Source organism: Stegodyphus dumicola, chromosome 10 (assembly GCF_044657685.1).
Source record: "Stegodyphus dumicola isolate Sdum_Otavi_A_Nest chromosome 10, ASM4465768v1".
Classification (NCBI taxonomy): Eukaryota; Metazoa; Arthropoda; class Arachnida; order Araneae; family Eresidae; genus Stegodyphus; species Stegodyphus dumicola.
The window spans coordinates 102,531,130-102,551,820 of record NC_140777.1 but is presented as its reverse complement, the minus strand read 5'-3'; the positions used below and the strand labels follow the sequence as shown (position 1 = coordinate 102,551,820).

The 20,691-nt window shown below is 33.0% G+C and overlaps 1 protein-coding gene across 3 annotated transcripts in view; it reads right to left on the bottom strand.

The window, feature by feature from the left end:
• Nucleotides 1-13,677, bottom strand: part of LOC118203536 (uncharacterized) — a 145,358-nt gene extending 131,681 nt beyond the window's left edge. Inside the window, exon 1 of one of the 3 annotated variants that reach the window (XM_085825343.1) lies at nt 13,424-13,677. The gene's annotated coding sequence lies outside the window, so the exon portion shown is untranslated. Of the gene's footprint in view, nt 1-13,247; nt 13,399-13,423 lie in introns of those variants that run through there. The other 2 variants (XM_085825340.1, XM_085825341.1) reach the window with 2 other exon arrangements.
• Nucleotides 13,678-20,691: the final 7,014 nt, after the last annotated feature.

Here is a 20,691-nt window from a genome sequence, read left to right as displayed (position 1 = left end):
AATAGTTTTTATTTCCATGTATATATGAAATGTAATTTCTCATACATTATTTGTTTTGTGCAGCCGGGGCAACAGGAATGAGACAAATTTTGGAATATAAAGTGGTAGGTTTATTTTAGCATCCATCTCGTAAGCGTTCTCCTCGTACCTTGAGCAGAACCCCTACTTATACATATATGTACGTCACGAGGCTCCTCCAATCAGCGATATTAATTGAAATCACGAGGTGACGCTATCTTCTCATCAGGAGTGTTCTTAAGTACTTTATGTAATATGACAGATTTATGAGTTTGGCGATTTGGCGGGCGCCAACAGGTTAATATATTTTATACTAAAGAAAGGATTTCGCCAAAATTTAGGAACAGGGATGCAATTTAGGTAGAGAATCGCCAACACATTATTAAGCAATATTAATAGAATTTAATTTAATCAATTGCTTTAAAAATATCATTACAGATTATCCCCCCCCCCCATCTGAAAAGGCTTGCAGTCGCGGCCGTCGACCCAAGACAGTCCAGATAATGAGAGCAGAAAATTTAGTTATTAGGGAATTAAGTGAGTAGGAAAACTGATTGGATTTACCTCAAGGCACACAAAATGTTTACATAAAATATGACATAAAATATTTGAATACAGTATATAAAATATAATAAATGATTAATGAAATTATAATATAGTAACTAAGTGCATAACAAATAAAGCACTAATAACATATTGCTGGTTAGCTACGGGGCAATAGGAAATAGTAATACAACTGAATTTGTAAGTTTATATCTTAGGGCATGCCATTCACAGTTTGTGTATGAGTCCATACAATCATTAGAGTTGTCATTCAGGCTCATCTTCAGTCTTTTACTGGTCTTTGGAGATCTCCGGATCATTTAATTAGCGCTAGAATTATGGATCAGCATTGGCACTGAAAACATTTGAGTTTTTATGTCACGATACTAGAGCTCTTATACTCTTGTTGAAAATACACATTTTGCTAGGTTTTTAACATTATTTTGTCACTCTATTTTTCTCTTATTAATGATAACAAAACAAAATTTAACTTCCAACATCCATACCAGTTTTTTGTACACGATGCTGCAGAAACATAAAATGAAATTCAGAAATTTCAACAACTGAAATTTAACTTTTTCAACTGTTGCTACAATTTATAACACAAACATAGGAAACATGAACTCAAGGAAATGTGAGGGTATAGTACTCTACTTGTAGTATAGCCTCAATTGTTTCCCACACGGAAAGTGCATTGAACCTGAAACTCAAGTTTGAAGGAACCCAGTAAAAGAAAAGGGCAGACAAACTTTTCAGACACTGAGAGATAAATCAATTATTAAGGGGGACAACAGGATGAAAACTAAAAGAAGGGTTATGGATAGTTTATTGATTTATAAATTTTGATTTATTCATGATGTAATTTAAAGTTTTCGGGTGGATAATAGAACCTTAATTTTGACGCATGTACAATCTCAGTTGGTTTCTTCGAGTGAAAATTTTTCCTGTCGATTTCATAATTAACTTCAGATAATTTATTCATAATCTGATAAGGGCCTGAATAGGGTGAAGTCAATTTTCTAGTATTTGGGTATTCGAATTCCTCGTAAAGGACAAAATCTCCAGGTTGAAATTTAGATTCTACAAATCTGATGTCATATCTAGTTTTATTCTTTCGGTGGTATTCGATAGTTCTTTTCTTTGCTAAAGCCCTTGCTTCATTTAAGGAAGGGTATTTATTTTGATCAATTGGAGATTCAAAAGGGAGGTTACCAAATAGTAAGTATGCTGGGGTGAACTTAGTTACCGTATGAGGGGAGTTGTTATATTCGATAACAACTTGCTCTAGCACTTTAGTCCACGGTACTTTTTTAGAAGAAGAATTTACTTTACATTTTAGTCGACTTACTATTGATTGATTTACTCTTTCTACTTTACCATTTGTCTGGGGATGGTGAGATGAAGTTAAAAGTTGTTTAACATTATGCTTTTTAAGAAATTTTTTGAATCTAGAGGAAGTGAAGGCTGCATTCCTGTCACTCAGAATTTTTTCGGGGACTTGTATTTGAAATATTTGTTTTAGACAATTGGCATAGGTTTCTGAAGTTACACTTTTAGAGGGAACAGCCCAGACATATCTTGTTGCATGGTCAATAACTATATGTAAATATTTTTTTGTAGAATTATAATAATTAAATCCTCCCACAGTGTCAATAGAGAGACATTCAAAAGGTTTGTCGGTTGGAGGTACGTCTTGCATAAGACCAAATTTTTTCTGTTTTTTCTTTTTATTAAGTTGACAAGTATGACAATGTTTTACAAAATTTCCGATATCTTCGCTAATATGAGGCCAATAATATTGAGGGGTGATTAAGTTAAGCATAATTTGAACTCCCGGGTGACCAAAATTTTCATGGGTTTTATTGAACAATTTTAATCTTAAAGATTTAGGTACTACAATTTTATAAAAATTCTTTTTCTTAATTACCATCATATCATTTATCTCTTGGTAATTTTTTCCGCAGACATTATCAGTTTTTTGTTATTGGATTATTTCATTTCTATCAAGTAAATGTACATAATGTTGGAGGTGCTGTGAAACAGGATGTCTAGAAAGCATGTCAGCTTCAATATTGGTAGAGCCCTTCTGATACTTTACTTCATAATTGAACATACTTAGTTTGAGTGACCAACGGAAGAGTCTACCTTTTAAATTTTTAACATTTTTGAGCCAAACGAGGGCCGCATGGTCCGTATGTATAATAAATTTTTGTCCATGCAGATAGTAATAGAATTTGTCTAGGGCATCTACTATGGCCAAACATTCTAACTCGGTAATCGTATAATTTTTCTCATAATTTCTTAAAGTTCGAGAATGATATGATACAGGGTGAAGGACATCATTTTCATCTGGTTGTTTCAAAACAGCTCCAACAGCAGTTTGAGAAGCGTCAACAAAAATATGACATGGCCTACTGGGATCATACAATTGTAAAACAGGTTTGGAAAACAGTATTCTTTTCATTTCGTCGAAAGCTTTTTGACATTGGTCATCCCATTCCCACTTGACATCTTTTTTCAGGAGTCTGTTTAATGGAGCTCTAATAGTTGCATAATTCGGAATGAATCTATGATACACATTCACACTTCCCAAAACTCTTGTAACTCTTTGGTGTTACTGGGGTTTTTAAGTTTCTTAATAACTTCTATATTATGGTTATCGGGAATTATTCTACCATTTTTTATTTCATAGCCAAGAAATGTGATCTGATCTCGGACGAACACACATTTGTTTCGATTCAATTTAATATGCTCCTCTTTAAACACCTCAAATAAAATTTTTAAATGTTCTAAATGTTCCTTCTCAGAGGAAGAGTAAACGATTATATCATCAAAGTAACTGCAAGCGAAATTAATTTTATTTTTTGTTAATATTCGTCTAATTGTTCTGTTAAAAATTGCAGGAGCATTTTTGAAACCAAAAGGGAGTCTTAACCATTCGAATAATCCAAAAGTCGTGCAAAAAGCTAATTTCTCAGTATCTGCAGGGTGAATCGGGATATGCCAGAAACCAGATCTCAAATCAATTGTAGAAAATACTTTTGCTTTATTTAATTTGTCTAACAAAGTGTCAATGCGAGGAAGAGGGTTTGCATCTGTTTTAGCCAGGGAATTCAATTTTCGATAATCTATGCACAATCTAGTTTTCTTACCTTCCTCACGTTTAAGTACTAAAGTCACGGGGGATGAATATGGGCTACAACTTTCTTTAATTATACCTGCTTGTAATAATTGATCAATTTGGGTCTTAATTTCCTCTTCTTCCATAGGGGATGTTCTATAAGGTCTTAATGATACAGGCAAATCAGAATTTAAATTAATTCGTTGAGGTTCAATATTAATTTTTCCTACATCATACTTATTTTTAGAAAACACAGAGGAATAATCATTTAACAATTTTTCCAAGTTATACTCTTTGTTATCGACAGTATTAGAAACAGCATTTTTCACATAAATGTTAGACTGAGAAACTAATTCCTTTGGATTTGTAGTCCGAGATTTATAGGTTGGAAAATTTCTTACATCATCATCATTATTAACACATGGATAAACATTTGTTGTACCACCTTGAAGTTGGAGGTGTAGAGATATGGGTCGGCTGTCAAAATGGCAGTCATCATTAAGTACAATAGCTCTCTGTTTAATTTTTAAATTAGTACAATCAATACTCAACTCAAATAATTTGCATTCATAAAGTCCTAAAATTACATAATTCAAATTATTATCAAGAACAAACAAGGTAATTTGTTTACTAATCCGTCCAATTTTCATTTGTATGCAACATATTTTGTTGAAGATTAGTTTTCCTTTAGTTTGGGTTACTGAAAATGATCTAACTCTTTGTACTTTTAAACATAATTGTCTAGCTGTTTTGGAAGAAATTATTGATATGGTGGCACCACTGTCTACAACACACTCTAGACGTTTCTTATTGGGCAAATATCCCGACACCTTTAATAGTCAACTACTGTGAGGGGTTTCTGGGGTTGGTTCTATTGCAAGGGGCGTAACATTAGGTGTATCAGATCTCTCCCCTCTAAAAGGACAAACCTGAAACCAGTGAAAAGCATTTGGGATTCCGTTACGGGTGCAAAGTCTACAGGGACTGGGTGGCAATGGCAATCTATTCTGAGAATTAGAATTATGATGGCTTGTAAATCTTGGACCACTGAACCGATTATAAAAATTACTTGGTCTCTGAAAACGTTGGAAATTGTTGGGTCTAGGAGAATCTTGTCTCACAGTAGCTGAAATTCTACTTCTATTAAATCGATTGTAATCTTGGGGACTGTTCCCAATCGGAGTAACAAATCTGGGAGGTGCACTTTTGATTTGTTGATTTTCGCTAATCTTAATAAGCTTATGGACATGAGTAAGCCAAGAGATGGGGTCAGAGGGTGCGTTGATCGTCATTAAGGATTTTAATTCTATAGGAAGGCCATCCGTCAGACCCTCCAAGATCATTTCATGAGTTAGATTTAATTTTTTACCAATATCTAATTTTTTGCGAAAATATTGCGTTATGTCCTCTTTATGATGGTACTTATAATTGGCAAAATCACCAAACGTAGTTAAAGTGGGGTCGAAAAAATTTTCCTTTAAAATTTGGACTAATTCCACATATTTAGTAATTTTATGGCAGTTTTTGACATATACGCTAAGTGCATTACCTTTTAGATATCGAGCTACATTATTAAGCTTCCACGTTTCATCTTTATCTAAATGAGTTTTGTTAAAGTACTCAAGCCATGAATTTATATCCATATCATTCTGCGCGTCAAAGGGAATTATACTTGTTTCAGGTTCAGCGCTAGCTGCCCTTAATGAATCATCAGGATCAGAGAGGTTTTCATTAGCCATTATTCTTTTAATAGTACTTTCATAAATAAAACTAACACTACTTTCATAAATAAAACTAACTCAAAAATAATACTCTTTAAATTTTCCCAAAACAATATTAATCATGAGGCCGATTATTATCGGCCAGGAGGGTTACAGCACACTCGTAAACTCAACTAAACTCATAAACCGATATCGGAGAAAAATACAAAATTCAACTAAGTTGTGGCTCACTCACCTAATATCGCCACTATTGTTCAAGATATCAACATTCCTCCCGATAAAGTCAACCCATATGAAGTTCTGAAATAAAAATTTATTGAAAGATGTTCCGAATAAAAGACTCAAGAAATTCATTGTCAGCTAGCAAGCGAAAGCTTCGGTGATCGGAAGCCTAGCAAACTCCTCCGCATTATGAAGCGTCGAGTAGAAAATTATAATAAAGAGGATTCACTATTATTTGAACTCTTTAATGAAGCGATGCCTGTTCCTGACCAAACTATATTAGCTTCCATCTCTCCTAATACTTTAGATAAAGCGGTTTCTTCTTGGTTGAAGGCTTTGTGCTTGGAAATCGGGAAGGACTGGGAAGAATGTTTGCTATGTGCTTTGTTCGCCCTCAGAACTGTTAGCTATGAGAGCACAGGTTTTAGTGCCTGCGAGTTAGTACACAGAAAAAATTTGAGAACGCCCCAAACAATATTGTGTAAAAACTGGCTAGAGGAAGAAAGTTCAGGTCCCACTGTGGTCAAGTACGTTCTAGACTTGGTAAACAGATTAAAGAAATGTCAGGACCTGGCTGTAGAGAGGATGAAAGAGTGTTAGAATAAAAGGAAACTCTGGTATGATTGCAACGCTGTTACGAGAAGGTTTAAGGTAGGAGATGTCGTGCTTGTTTTAGCCACGTCTAAACCACACAAAATAGCGGTAAACTGGATAGAGCCAGGTAAAGTAACTAGTGTGATTTCCGAAACCAATGATTCCGTAGAGATTCCGGGTAAGCGTAACATTGACACCATTTATCAAGTCAGTTTGATGAAACCTTATCATCAGCGCCCCGAATTTTCGAATTTGGTGATGGAGGAGGTCTAGGAAGATATCGAGGGAGAAGTGAATATTCCTTAACCCTTGGCTGATCCAACTCAGGTAGACTTTTGGAAAATAGTTGGAGATAGTAAGCTGTAAGAAAGAGCTTCGGCAGAGGAAATTCCAGGAAGTTATAAGGAAGCGGTGTTTTCGTCGGACCCCGGCTGTACGTCTTTGGTCGAAATGGACATTTAATTGTTAAATGAGACCCCGGTTAGAGTCAGGCCTTACCGAATGTCGGCGAGACAAACCACATCTTAAAGGAGGAAATTAGGCGGTTGCTAAGTTGGGAGTCATAGAAGTCGGGCAATCTGATTACGCATCGCCTATGATCTTAGCAGAGGACCCAGGGAGAGATCCTCGTTCTTGTATAGACTACAGAAAATTAAATTCAAAAACTATGACCGAATTTTTTCCTCTTCTCAATATAGTAGAAGTTCTAGAAAAGATCAGAGCTGCTCCATTTATCACCATAATGGACCTAACAAAAGGATACTCCCGGATACCGTTCACAGAACGTGCACAGAGATATGCCGCATTTGTGACACCTTTTGGATTTTTCATCCCGAAGAAAACGATGTTTGGGCTTTTAAATGCGCCTTTCTATTTTTGTAAATTGATCGCTCAAGTTTTAGGAGGGTTGGACAATTTTGTTCAACCGTATATTGACGACATTGCAGTCTGTTCTCCCACTTAGGACAGGCATATGAAGGATTTGGATGTGATTTTAGGTCGCCTTCAGGAAGCTAAATTGACTGTTAAGCCCTCGAAATGCAAATTTGCCCAAGATCATGTAAAATTTCTGGGTCGTCTAGTGAGACCAAAATTCAGGCAATCATAGAGTTTCCGACCTTCACTACTAAAACACTCAACTAACTCATAAACCGATATCGTAACCTTGGTACTGTAGGCTACTATAAAAGGTACACTGCTCAAAAAAAAAAAAAAAAAAAAAAAAAAGGGACAGTGCTATATCTCCCGTTCTACTGGGCCGATTGACAAAATTCAAACTGCGTTTTTCATGTCTCAAAAGCGCGACTTAGGATATATATTAGATTTATACATAGCACTATTCTAACATAGGTACTTTGACGCAAAATCGGACTTTTCCTGAAACAACATATCAATATTTTTCCATATTTCGATTCTACGACTCAAATTATGCCAGAATACCAAGTGTTGTAAAAATCGTACGCGTAGTTTTTAAAATATTAGCTCTCGAAATTTTAGCTCCTCAATGTTAATTGAATTTGGCAAATATTTATTAATATCTCTTTTTTTTATTAAACTTTTATTATTTTTCCTTTCACATTTCGAAATTTAGGCTCATTCCAAATAAAATTGACCCATTTTTTGTGTTTTATTTTTTAAATTTCTATTTTAAAATAATTTTCATAAATTTTTCGAAAAATATTTTGAATTATAACCTATAAAATTTTTACCATCATCTTAAACTTCGCTTTAAAAAAGACTAGAAAATGAAAAGCTGTCTTCAGCTGAAACGCAATTCATGTAATTGATATTTTAAAAAATTGACAAGAATGCAAAATTTATGGAAGTCTAGCAATCGAAAAATCTTAATTTTCTTGTGTGAGCACTGAAAATAACTGTAGAAGGAAAGAAAAAAATTAGGGAGAAAAGTAAGCAAAAATTTGGAGGGAAATTTGGCTTTCAAACATACCAAGATGTTTAAAAAAGTTGGACGCTTTTGAATATACTTTCAGGATACTTCAAAGAATTTACGTGTTCAAAGAGAAAACACTTGGACGTGTACACCAGCAAACACCATCAATTGAGCTTGTGTTAACAGAAAAGACAAAAACGATATCATTGCAAATTAAAGTGAAGAACGACTGGTTTTAGACTATATGGTTGTATAAATTTAAATTACGTTATAGAACATCATATCGTATCATAAATGGAGAATCCCATGATTTTCTCAGTCGAATTATTTGAAGATTCAGAAGTTTATCCAGTGATGTATGTGGATGTCACCTAAAGGGGTTTTTTTTTTTTTTTTTTTTTTTTTTTCTTTTCCCCTCCTGACCTAACAGCGGCTGAGCGGTAAAGTCGTTGAACACTGGTAGTTCTGTCCGAGGTTCGAATCCCGCGAACGGGCTCGCTGCATGGGACTTTTCCTCATGTGTAACGTGTATGCGAGCCAGTTTTCCTTAGAAAGTCCACCACGAAGGCATTCCTCCCCTTAGGCAGATAGCCCTAGTGTGCTTTGTCATAATTAAATAAACCAAAACCCCTTGAGGAAACCAGTCTTTCCTTTCATCTCATACCTTCAAAATTTTTAGCCTCTAAAGACTGATAAAGGCTCTGACCAAATACTTCCTGAAGAACTTTCTAAGGGAAACCAGCTGGCATACGCTTCACACATGAGAAAATCCACAAAAACGCCCATGCAACCAGCCCGCTTACTGGGATTCGAACCCCGGAGTGAACTACCAGAGTTCAGCGACTTTACCGCTCGGCCGTATGTGGGCCTTTATGAAATGGAAGGTGATAACTTTATTTAAAATGATTGTCAGAAATACCAAGATATTTCGAAAAGTTGGATGCTTTCTAAAATACTTGCAGAATGCCTAAAGAAAAAGAGCGAGAATAAAGTAGAATGCCTGAAGAGAAAGAGAAGAAAAAATAAATTTTTGCGTAAAATTTAGTATTTGTATTTTTTTTTTTTTTTTTTTTTTAATTTAAAACCTTTTAATCTTATGATTTTTCTCATTCGAATTATTTGAAGATTCAGGAGTTTATCCAGTGATGTATGTGGATGTCACCTAAAGATGTTAAGTTTCAAACCGCATGAAAACTGTATAAAAAAATTATGCTTCTTTATTGGGAAGTTTGATTCTTGGGATTTCAAAAATAAAATATTTGACTAAAATATGGATAACATTTTAAGAAACCAAATGTAGGATGAAATTGTGTAAAGCAATGGGCACAATGATAAAACTGTTTAAAGCAGTGTATGCAAGTCATCCTGAGTTAAAATGTCGGTTATACATCTCTCTTATTTACATATATCTTTTCTGAACCGAACATTGAAAGGCGTGTTAACTGTGCTTTACTGTATTTTCTCTTGTAATACATGCAGTTTTCAAACGCATCTGTAGTCTGGGTTGCGAAGTATTCTTCCGAAAGAAGCGCAATTCAAATAAATAAAATCAAATTCTGAAAAATTTATATTAATAAATATATTTAAAATGCTCATTTCGAAGGAATAAATAGAAAATTTTAAAACAATTATTTGAAGAGACAATGCAACACAAACAATTAAAATAAAAGTATAAAAATTTAAAAATTACCTAAAATAATAACTATGACAAAAATATACATATAAAATAAAACTATTTGAAAAAAAATAAACGCTGCACCTTTATTTACGCAGCTGGAATAGGTAAATAGAAATTTTTAAAACAGTTATTCGAAAAAACCATGCAACTTAATTAAAATGAAATTCGAAAAAGAAAAAATTACTTAAAATAATAACAGTTATAATTAAAAATATAGAGAATATTATTTGGAAAAAAGGAACGATGGTGACTTTTTTTCCTCTCACGGGAAAGGAAACTAGGTTGCCATATCAAGAATTTCGCCAAGTGAACTATTCTTGGCGCAAACTGAAAAAAAAAGTGCCAATATAAATTTCTGAATTTCTCCGTAAATTTCGCTCCAAATTTTACAAAAATTCATATTTAGGCGTAATTTGAGTCGTAGAATCGAAATATGTAAAAAAATTGGTATGTTATTTCAGAAAAAGTCCGATTTTGTGTCAAAAATACCTATGTTAGAATAGTGCTATATATAAATCTAATATATATCCTAAGTCGCGCTTTCGAGACATGAAGAACGCAATTTGAATTTTGTCAATCGGCCCAGTAGAACGGGAGTTATAAAACTGTCCTTTTCTTTCTTTTTTTTTTTTTCTTTTCTTTTCTTTTCTTTTTTTTTTTTTAGCAGTGTACATAAAAGACTACGCGCGTGTTGCGATACCTCTGACAGATGCTTTGAAGGGCACAAATAAAAAAGAAAAAGTGACCTGGACAAAAGAGTGTGACGAGGCTTTCAATGAACTTAAAAACAAACTAGTAAAAAGTCCGGTTTTATTTGCACCAGATTATTCTCAAGAATTTATTTTGCAGACCGACGCCAGTGTATATGGCGCAGGTATTGTGTTGTCCCAAATTCACGATGGGGAGAAACACCCTATACTATATCTTAGCAAAACGTTTTCTAAAGCGGAACTAGCGGCCATTATTTATGGACTGAAGAAACTAAATCATTACTTAGTCGGACAAAAATTCAAGGTCCAGACGGATCATAATCCATTAATATTTTTAAACAAAATAATGGGATGAAATTCTCGTTTGACTTGCTGGGCCTTGTGTCTCCAGCAGTACAATTTTGAAATTGTTCATAGGCCACAAAAATTACACGGTAATGCAGATGGTTTGAGTCGTGCCTTAGTCTAGTGACTGAATGTCATTAGTGGATACAATGTAACTGAAAATTACTGAAAAATTGATGAAAATGATTTTTGTAGTGTTTTGGCATTATACTACTTTAAATTCAAAATGGTTTGCATCGTGTGTTTCTTTGTCAAAATGATTAAAATCAAATGTTTTATCTTAAGTATTAGCATTTTGTGAAATTTGAGGAATATACTTTGTGTGAGGCAGACATTATGAGTAGTTTAAATTATTTTTGTTGTATTCTTGTTTCTATGTTATCTGTCTCAAGGTGATGTTATCTAGAAATAAGTGCAGGTTAAAGTAATTGGCTTCTCTATTATCACTTAAATGGTTACCATTTTTCTTCTGAAAGCTGTGAAATTTCCCTTCCACAGTCTAGGAAAATTCTTCTATGAGGGGAGAAGTTGTGATAAGGTCGCATAGATGTTCTTTGTCTAGGATGAATGATTTCAGAGTGCAATAGTTTTCATATCAGAGGTGTATTTTCATCTGGGGCAGGAGATGGACACTTTTGTTATGTAGGAACGAAGGAATTCCCCTCCCCCCCCCGGGTGTTCAACGCAAGTAACGACACAGTAAAAGGTGGTTTCCTGAGAAGAGACGGGACTCTTTCCTGCTACAGCTATGGGCATGTTGACCGCTAGAACTATTATTCCTCGTGTTTAATGCGATATACCATCTGTTAACAAAATTCTGAAATTACGGGACTAAATGTATCCAAGTCCCATACTGTCAAGAATCGCAATTATTAATATTTTTATCTTATTAAAATTCACGTTATTGTATTGTTAGAACTTGAGTTGAAGTTCATTTCAACCCTGTATGACAACCCGGGGGAATGCAGCGGTTTCGGCCACTACACCACAACGTTTTGAACTACGCAAATATTCCTGCTGCATTTATAATCACGTATACTATATTCTTATTGCATTGTACTTCATTTCCTATATTTCTACTAGCATTATATCATCATTTTCTGTATATATCGTAAATATTTTTTTATAATTTGTAATCGTGACTTCGTCACTGGGGGCATACTCTATAGCAGGGGTTCTCAACTGGTGGTACGCAGGAGGAGAATAGGTGGTACTCAAAGAAGCAAAGTATTTTCAACTGTTAAATTCAAAAATTAAAACCCTTAACACCCTGATTGAGTTTTTTCTCTAACACTCGTAAATTTATGCGATCTGAGCTTTGATCAAAAGTTGTGGGGGTAGTAGTACTTTGTAGTGGTGGTACTGAAGGTTTTCAGTTTTTGTTTAGATGGTATGCTTTAGTCAAAAGGTTGAGAACCGCTGCTGTATAGCACTTCGTTCATGCGAGCGAGAGATACGTCGCATCAGCAAGAGGCGCACATGACGTGTTATGTTTTACGTCACAACTTCTCTCTCGCCTCAAAGTCTCCTTTGGCGGGTGCGTTTGGGAGGAGGAAGAGTGCTATGCAATGTTCTTGGTACGAATCTCGTTTCTGTGTGTGATATAAGATATATTTTTATATTAAATGCTGTTTCATTCATATATAGGAGTCATACCAAACAATGCCACTTTACCTTTTTATTCATGGTTGGCATACATTTTTACTTATTCCAACACAAATCAAATTCGAAAATCAAAATTCAAGGCTACTGCGCCTTGTTCTTAAAGAACGTCTTACATCGGATTAACTTAAAAATATGTATTATGAAGTTAGCAGCATGCTGTTACAGCAGAGCAGACAAGCAAACAAAAAGAAGCGACCAAAAAATAGCGAGATTACGCATCAATGACCGTTTTATACCAAAGCAATTATAACATTAAACAGATTATATTTCGGATCACGTTATAAGAATGTTTACATTAAAGAGAACTAAATTTCAGATATATATATAACAGATTAATATTCGGATGCTAGATTAAGATTTTTTCGTATTCCAGGAATAATTGCATAACACAAATGAGAATCACTTTTTAGAATTACAGAAGTAAAGATTGTATTAGAAAAGTTATTGCTGTACTATTTTTAGAATGAAGAGGGGAGTATGCTCAAACTTAAAAGAGGAGTTAAACGGCTATCGTTAATTTACAATTAGAAAGGTAGGTATTTTATATTTTACATAATTGACAACATATATATATAAACACACACATACATAGAGAGACAGAAAGAAAGATATTAAAACGTTGCACAGTTGCCTTTCGTTTTATCTTTAAAAAAGAGGTGATCACCGACATTTCAGTAGAAATGTCAACTTTCCATTTGAAATATAAAGTTGTAGTTATAAACAGATTGAAAGTACTTACTTTAGTGTCAATTTCTTTTTCCAAACAAGTGGTCAAAATTAGAAAGCAGGCAACAAAAAATATCGCGCTTCAGAGAATTTCAAAATACTCTATATATTTTGAGGCCAAAAACAAGCGTTTGCCTCTTACTAGCGCTCCGGAATGAGAGAGGGGAAAGGGGAGCATGCAACACTTACTTTGATAAACGAGTGACGCAATACACTGGTTGGAAGTTCAAAATTGAAGGTCAGTCACTTGGTTTGTCACACGAATTAACCTTATCAAAGACGTTCTTTGTTCCAGAGGCGTAGCTAGGGCAAAGATTCTTTGGCTAGGGTTTTCAGCGCCCGGGGACAACTGAAGATTTTGCGCCTCTTTCTGCGTGCCACGAATGGAAAACACTTCATTCTAAAATAGAGCTGGAGCAAACCGCATGTATTCGTAACTGACGATTCGGTACTCACAAATTCATTTCGTTGCTCGCATCTGTTCGTTACACGCGATGCGATTTATTCGAGTACGAATGATGCGGTTTCTATGCGAATACGAATGATATGGTTGCGTCACAATGCGCTCATATTTTTCATAGATAATTTTTTGGGGCATCGGGCAAACTCTTGTTTACATTATGTGTTTTAGTTGAAATATTATTTAGTTGTTGATATTTAAGATCAGCAATTTTGATAGCGTGAAGCGTTATTTTGTATTTCCTTTTTACATTAAGATTTATGTTTGTAATTTGAAAATTTAGATGATTATTGATTTTTTTTCTTGAGCGTGCCATAGTGAGATTTTATTGATTTGAAATATTTATATACTGCACTTACGTATTCTTTATATAAGAATATGTAGGTTAATATAGGTTCTTTACTTCCTTGTACGAAATGAAAAGGTAGTAAGTAGAAAACTTTTGGGTATCATATTTTAACGGACATATCCATTTTTGACGATTACGGAATCCATGTGAATTATTTTTTTGGCTGACATGACTCTAAATTGATATTTGAAAGGGATTTTTTCGTGATGTATAAGTATGTATGCATGCATTTCGTATAACTCAAAAACGATTAGTTGTAGAACGTTGAAATTTTGTATATGGGTCCGTTATAACATCTAGATGTGCACCTCTCTTTTTATTCAATCGGTAATACTACCAAACGTAAATATGTATATATATATTAAATAAATTATAATCAAATGTAAAGTACATACATATATATATATATATATATATATATAATAAAAGCCAAGTAAGGCGAATTGACTTTTATTTTCGCAATCGTTGGTTGTAGTCAGGACTTAATTTTTAAAATTAGAAGTGCTGGAGCTCTATGGAAGGCCATCAGGAAAGATGAATGAATAAATAAATAAATAAAAATAATAAATAAATAAAATAACTATTACAATAATAAAATAATTAGCAACTAGAATATTAAATTATTATTATTATAATTCAATAAAAGTTTAAAGACAAATGAAAATTTAATTAATTCTTAAATTAATGACGAATAACTAAGTAATGAAATAAAATAACAGACATCGTCTTGTTTGGGGGCTGTGGCTGAAATTTGCTGAAAGGTGGCAAGCATTAGCTAAATGTAGGCTTTTGATGAGTAAATAATGTACTTTTTACCAGAGTATAGATAGAAATTTGGTTATGTAGCCCATTCTTCTAAGCAGCGACGAGCTCTGGTGGGCTCGTCGCTGCCTTCCACCACCAATTCCCTTTTTTTTTTTTTTTTTTTTTTTTTCGGTTTCGGTTTATTCGGTTACGGCAAAGCACACTAGGGCTATTGCCTACGGGAAGGGATGACTTCGTGGAGGATTTTTTAAAGGAAACTGACTCATATGCAAGTTACACATGGGGAAAACCACGAAAACGCCCGTGCAGCCAGCCGTTAGCCGGGAATTGAACGCGGGATCGAAATATTAGTGTTTAGCGACTTTACCGCTCGAGCTCTGGTGGGATCTTTTTTCGTTTCATTCGCTGTTTGAAAAACAGGTGTTCACTTTGCGATAAAGCAAGCACCTGTTTACTTCAATTAAAATGGGTTAGACGATATGACTCTTATTACTTTACTCTCACTTAGCTTTTGGTTTCTAATATTGATTCATATTTTCTGTAGACAAAGTATTCTTATTAGAATAACGGATTTCAAACATGTTCAAAAGTATCATGTTGTCTATCTGAATATAATTAGGTTTTTATAACATCAGGCCCATTTTATTAGTTTCACATATTTCTAAAGCAAATGAACCACAGTATCGCTGTTTTGAAAGAAAGTAAAAATGTGACAAATGTGTAATGAACATTAATATACATGCTTTATTAAAAGTAGTCAGCCTTTTTAAACGTGACCGTCTATGCTCTGTGCATTTGCTCTGGCATCTTAAAAAAGTGATGTTCCATATCAACGTATGTTTATGTTCTCAAAAATACAGGTCTCTTTCAAAAAGCGACCACTTAGAAGTCGTCAATAAGTGATTCAGTGTAGTTATTTTCTAATAGATAATAGAATAAATTTATTTTAACGTCAATTTAAAAATGGCTGCTTGTACTAAGAGTTAAGAACAATAAGACTCTAATTTTTCTTTCGCAATGAGCTGTTATGCCAGCTGAATTGTTTTCTGCATAATCTTTATTGTGTATAATTGAAATATTTAGCTACGCATTCAAGAAATATGCAACAAATGTAAGACCAAGCATTTAAAAAATTAAAATTTCAAACATTAATAATAATTTTTCTGTTATACATAAAATATTATTAATGAATGATGAATTTATATCATATTATATATAAATCAAAATTTAAACTCCTATTCCTTTACAATAAATTGAAGAAAAGCTATAAAGTGAATTAATTTTTTAAAAACAAAACGAAAATCAAAAAAAATTTTGTCATATACTTAGAATCTAAAAATGACGAATACCGAATTTTACGACTCACATAATAATAAATGTATATTCATATATTGTAACAGAAATTTTGTTAGAAGTCTAGCATATGTATAGTTATTTGTAATCTTTTAAAACTGTCGTAACATGATGCATATTTATCATTATCGTGAACCAAAACAGTATGCTTTACATCCTCACAAATATACGTGATAGATTTTAATATTTATTTCTGCATATACTTACGTTTCCCAAAGACACGAAAGCAAGTTAAGTAGATTTTTGTTGTATTAAACAGACTTAAGTTCTCTGTTAGCTAGTGTAACATAATTTCGGATTTTATGAGCCTTCCAGAAATATTAGCAAAATAGTGGAAATGTCTTTACAAAGTGTTTTTGTAAGCAAACAGCAGATGTACACTGAGCAGTGATCAACTGATATATTTCTTAAATGATTTGGTTTAGTTGATTATGCCAAAACACACTGGGGCTATGTGCCTAAGAAGAAGAATACCTTCGTAGAGCACTTTCTTAGGAAAGCTGGCTCGTATGGTACGTGGTAAGCTGTCTTGTAAGCTGTTACGTGTAAAAAACCACGGAAACGCCCATGAAGCCCGCCCGTTCGCCTGAGATCGAACTCAGGTCGGAAATACCAGTGTTCAGTGATTTTACCGTTCGACCGCTGGTGGGCCATTTCTTAAATGAATAAAGCTATACTCATAATATTATGAAATAACACTGATTGAAATATTTAGTGCTTCACTATTATCTCTAATTAAGTAACATAAAAATTTCCTTACCTTTTATAAATTTCTAAATTTCTTTCAAGTTCTTTCTTAATTCGTACTTAACCTATACATGTGCAGATGTTTTTATCGATCATATTGTTAAGTGTAAAAAAGCAAGTTGACATTTATAATATAGCATTCCTTGTATCAACAAATAACACTCTCAACAAGGAGTTTTTGGAAGGGGGATGAATCGGAGAAAATTAACCCTGGGGGGGGGGAAGCAGCGAACGAAATAACGAATAACGGACACATAACGAAAGCTAATCTTTAATGCGGTCTCACAGTTTCTGTATATGTATTTGGGAAAATTTTATGGTTATTATGAAAAAGTGAAAATTTCATATGGATACCACATGACTTCCTTCTACGACTATTTAAATTACACTTATTTTTGCGGTACTTCATTTAAACTTATTTCCCCGAATTATTCTAACTTAATTAAGCGATACCCGAAGGCAAGTTACAAATGGCATCAAACATTGCAAATTTTGAAACTAAATTTCCCGCTCAATATCAAGCTTGTCCTACGGGACTCAAACTTCTTGTATTTTTATTTTTTCATAACGAGTATAAAACTTTGCCAGCTATAAATATAGGAACCAGAAGACAACATTAAAAGTTAGATTTCATAATTTGTCCAAAATTAATTCTTTTCAAAATTTGACATTGACAAAATATGAATATTTTCGTCATTTAAAATACTTCTGTATTTTTGTTGCACCGTATTTAAACTTGCTTCTTCGAGTTATTGACATTAAATTACATTAATTCCGTTATCTATTAGAAAATAATTATAGCAAATCATCTAATTACGACATCACTAAGAGGTCACTTTCTAAGAGATCTGTATTTTTGAGAACATAAACAAACATTGGTAGTGAACATCACCTTTTTAAGACCACGACATGTAACATCCTCTAAAAAGCATGAATGGTTGCATTTAAAGAGGATCCATTACTTTTAATAAAGAATGTAGCATTAATGTTAATTATACATGTTTTTGGTGTGCATGTGCCAAAATAGTGATGACGTGGTTCTGTTGCTTTAGAAATGTGTGAAATTAAAAAAATGGATACTACATAACAAAAATGTTATTATATTCAGATACAACACCTTCTGAACACGTCTGAAATTCATTCTTCTGCTCAGCATAATTCGTCTGCATAAAATAATAAATAGTATTAGAAATCAAAAGCTAAGTTGAAGTAGAAACAGTCATCTCTTCTAAACCATTTTAACTGAAGTAAACAGACGTTCGTCTTATTATAAAGTAAACACCTATTTTTCAAACAGCGGATGAAACGGGAAAGAGGGAATTGGTGGAGGAAGGCAGCGAACGAAATGACACTTTTTGAGGTTCGGATGAAATGAGAAAGGACGAAAAGGTTCTAAGCCAATATGACAAGGTCTGGTATTTTACTTTATAATTTAACTGTTCATCATAAATTTAAGAATTATTTTAATTTTTATTTGTCTTTACATTTTTGTTAAATTTTACTTATAAGTATTTTAAATTTCAGTTGCTAATTATTATGTTACTTTAATTATTCATTAATTTAATCACTATTTTTTATTATTTTAATTATTAAGTTTTTTAATAACTAATTTTTTATTATTTTAATTACTAATTAATGTTATTATTGTAATATTTATTTTATTTCTTCATTTATTTTTTATTTTATTTTTTCCTATTTTCCTGACGGCCTTCCGTAGGCGCTTCTGTCTTCTGACACCACAAAAGGAGGTGAATTATTTCTATCCAAAAATACGACGCAAAACTTCCTATCGCATAGGGCCGTATACCGATAAAATAGGTTCAGGATACGAATACCGATCGATTTTACCAAAAGTAACGAGTAACGATACGATAGTAACGAGTACTGGTTCACCGAGTAAGGAATACATACGGGTACTGAGTTATTATAAAATGTAAAGGGAATAATTCTTTTAATTATACTTATCAGATTTTTTTTTACCCTTCATTTCAACAATACATATTCCAAAACTCTTTATTACGTTCTTAAGTGCGCATCTCATAGCATTTGCTTTACAATACCTTTTAACAGATTGCTTTCCAATACGAACAATTCTTGCTTAAATAGTTTTATAACGTATTTGTCAACAGGATTTCAATTTATGTTTACAATTCAATATTAAGGTTATTATATATTTAGACAACATTTATAATCATTATAAATTAGATACATTTAATCATTAGATTTCTTCACAGTACTTTCACAGTTGTTTATAAGTGAATAAATTCTTCATTTCAAATACATTTATAAATAATTTAATGAATATTTAAGTATTTTGTCAAAGGCAGATACATGCTTTTTGCAAGCACATGCATAAATACCCATACATATTTCCTATTTATCATTTCCGGCATGTGCAAATCTTTAATTTCTGTGCATTCCCTATATTTTTCGTGTAAAGTAATTTACACTAATTTAGCATACACCCGAAAGTTTTACATAAAAAATATAAATGAATATAATTTGAATGAAAATTATAAGTATTATTTTTAATACCCACTCAAAGGTCAGTTTTTCTTCAAAATTCCTCCACGATGGCATCTCTCTCTTTAGGCAGATAGCCCTTGCATGCGTTACTCTATTTAATAAAAACTTAATCTGACCTATGTGCCTAATTACAAATATTTTAACGTACATAATTTTATATTTACATTTAGCCATCAAGTTTCAAACTTTTCAAATCTTCTAGAAAATAAATTTTGGCAGATCTCTTTTAGCAATTTTCTTAAAATCTATATTTTTGTAGTGCAACAGCTTAGAATTTTATAAAACAAATTCATAATCAAAATCGCTGTTGTTAGTTATCGAAAAATAACCAAGATGTGATTTTTGCGTAAATGTCAGTAAACTATACAAATTGCTATTATCCATCACACTATGAATGTTTCTTTCATGCGAGAGTGTCCCTTTTTCGATTTCTATGGAACTGTCGTGTGTCGAAATACTATCAGAATCTTGTCAAGCGAGCTTCTGAATGTAAACAAAGAACACCCCGTCTGGTGACCCAAGCTCCAAAGCAGTGCTTCACTTCTAGCGCGGAATGGCCCCTTCTCCCTTTCCTACCTCCATGTAACTACGCCACTGACGTGTTCTATTCAGGACTTAGAAGAGAAGGGCTAGCTCATAGAGCTTTTCCCCCTGAAGCAGAAAGTGAGAAGTGATGACGTAGCCATGATGACACTGAGCACGCCAATATAATTCACAGCTTGGAAATTAGCGTTTTTGAACCAGCGTTTAAAATGAGCTGTGTGTGAAAGATAGCTATAATTTGGAAGAGGCAATGTTACTGCTTTATGCATTTTAGACTGAACCATTAAAAAATTTAATAATGCTTACTCAATTTTAAAATAATAGATAAAATGTGCTACTCTTTTAACATAAAGTTCCGTGTTTTTTTTTATTATTTATTATTATTATTATTATTTTATTTTTATTTGCAGGTTTTTTTATTTAATGCACATTTATTTCTAATCATTTCTTTATTTGCATGCTAACTGAGAGAATTTTTATACTGCTTCTAAGATAACTATAATAGCAGCTATTTAAATTTACTCAAAAAACAACTTTACATCGACATAGGTTTAAATATATATGATATATATGGCAACATTTCTGCTAACCTACGTTTGATTTTTTGCCTAATTGTAAATTTTACATTGTTATAATTCTCTTCCGATTCAATATAATAGATATTTTTTAAATAATTTTGTAATTTATACTTATATCTATATTACAATTAAATAA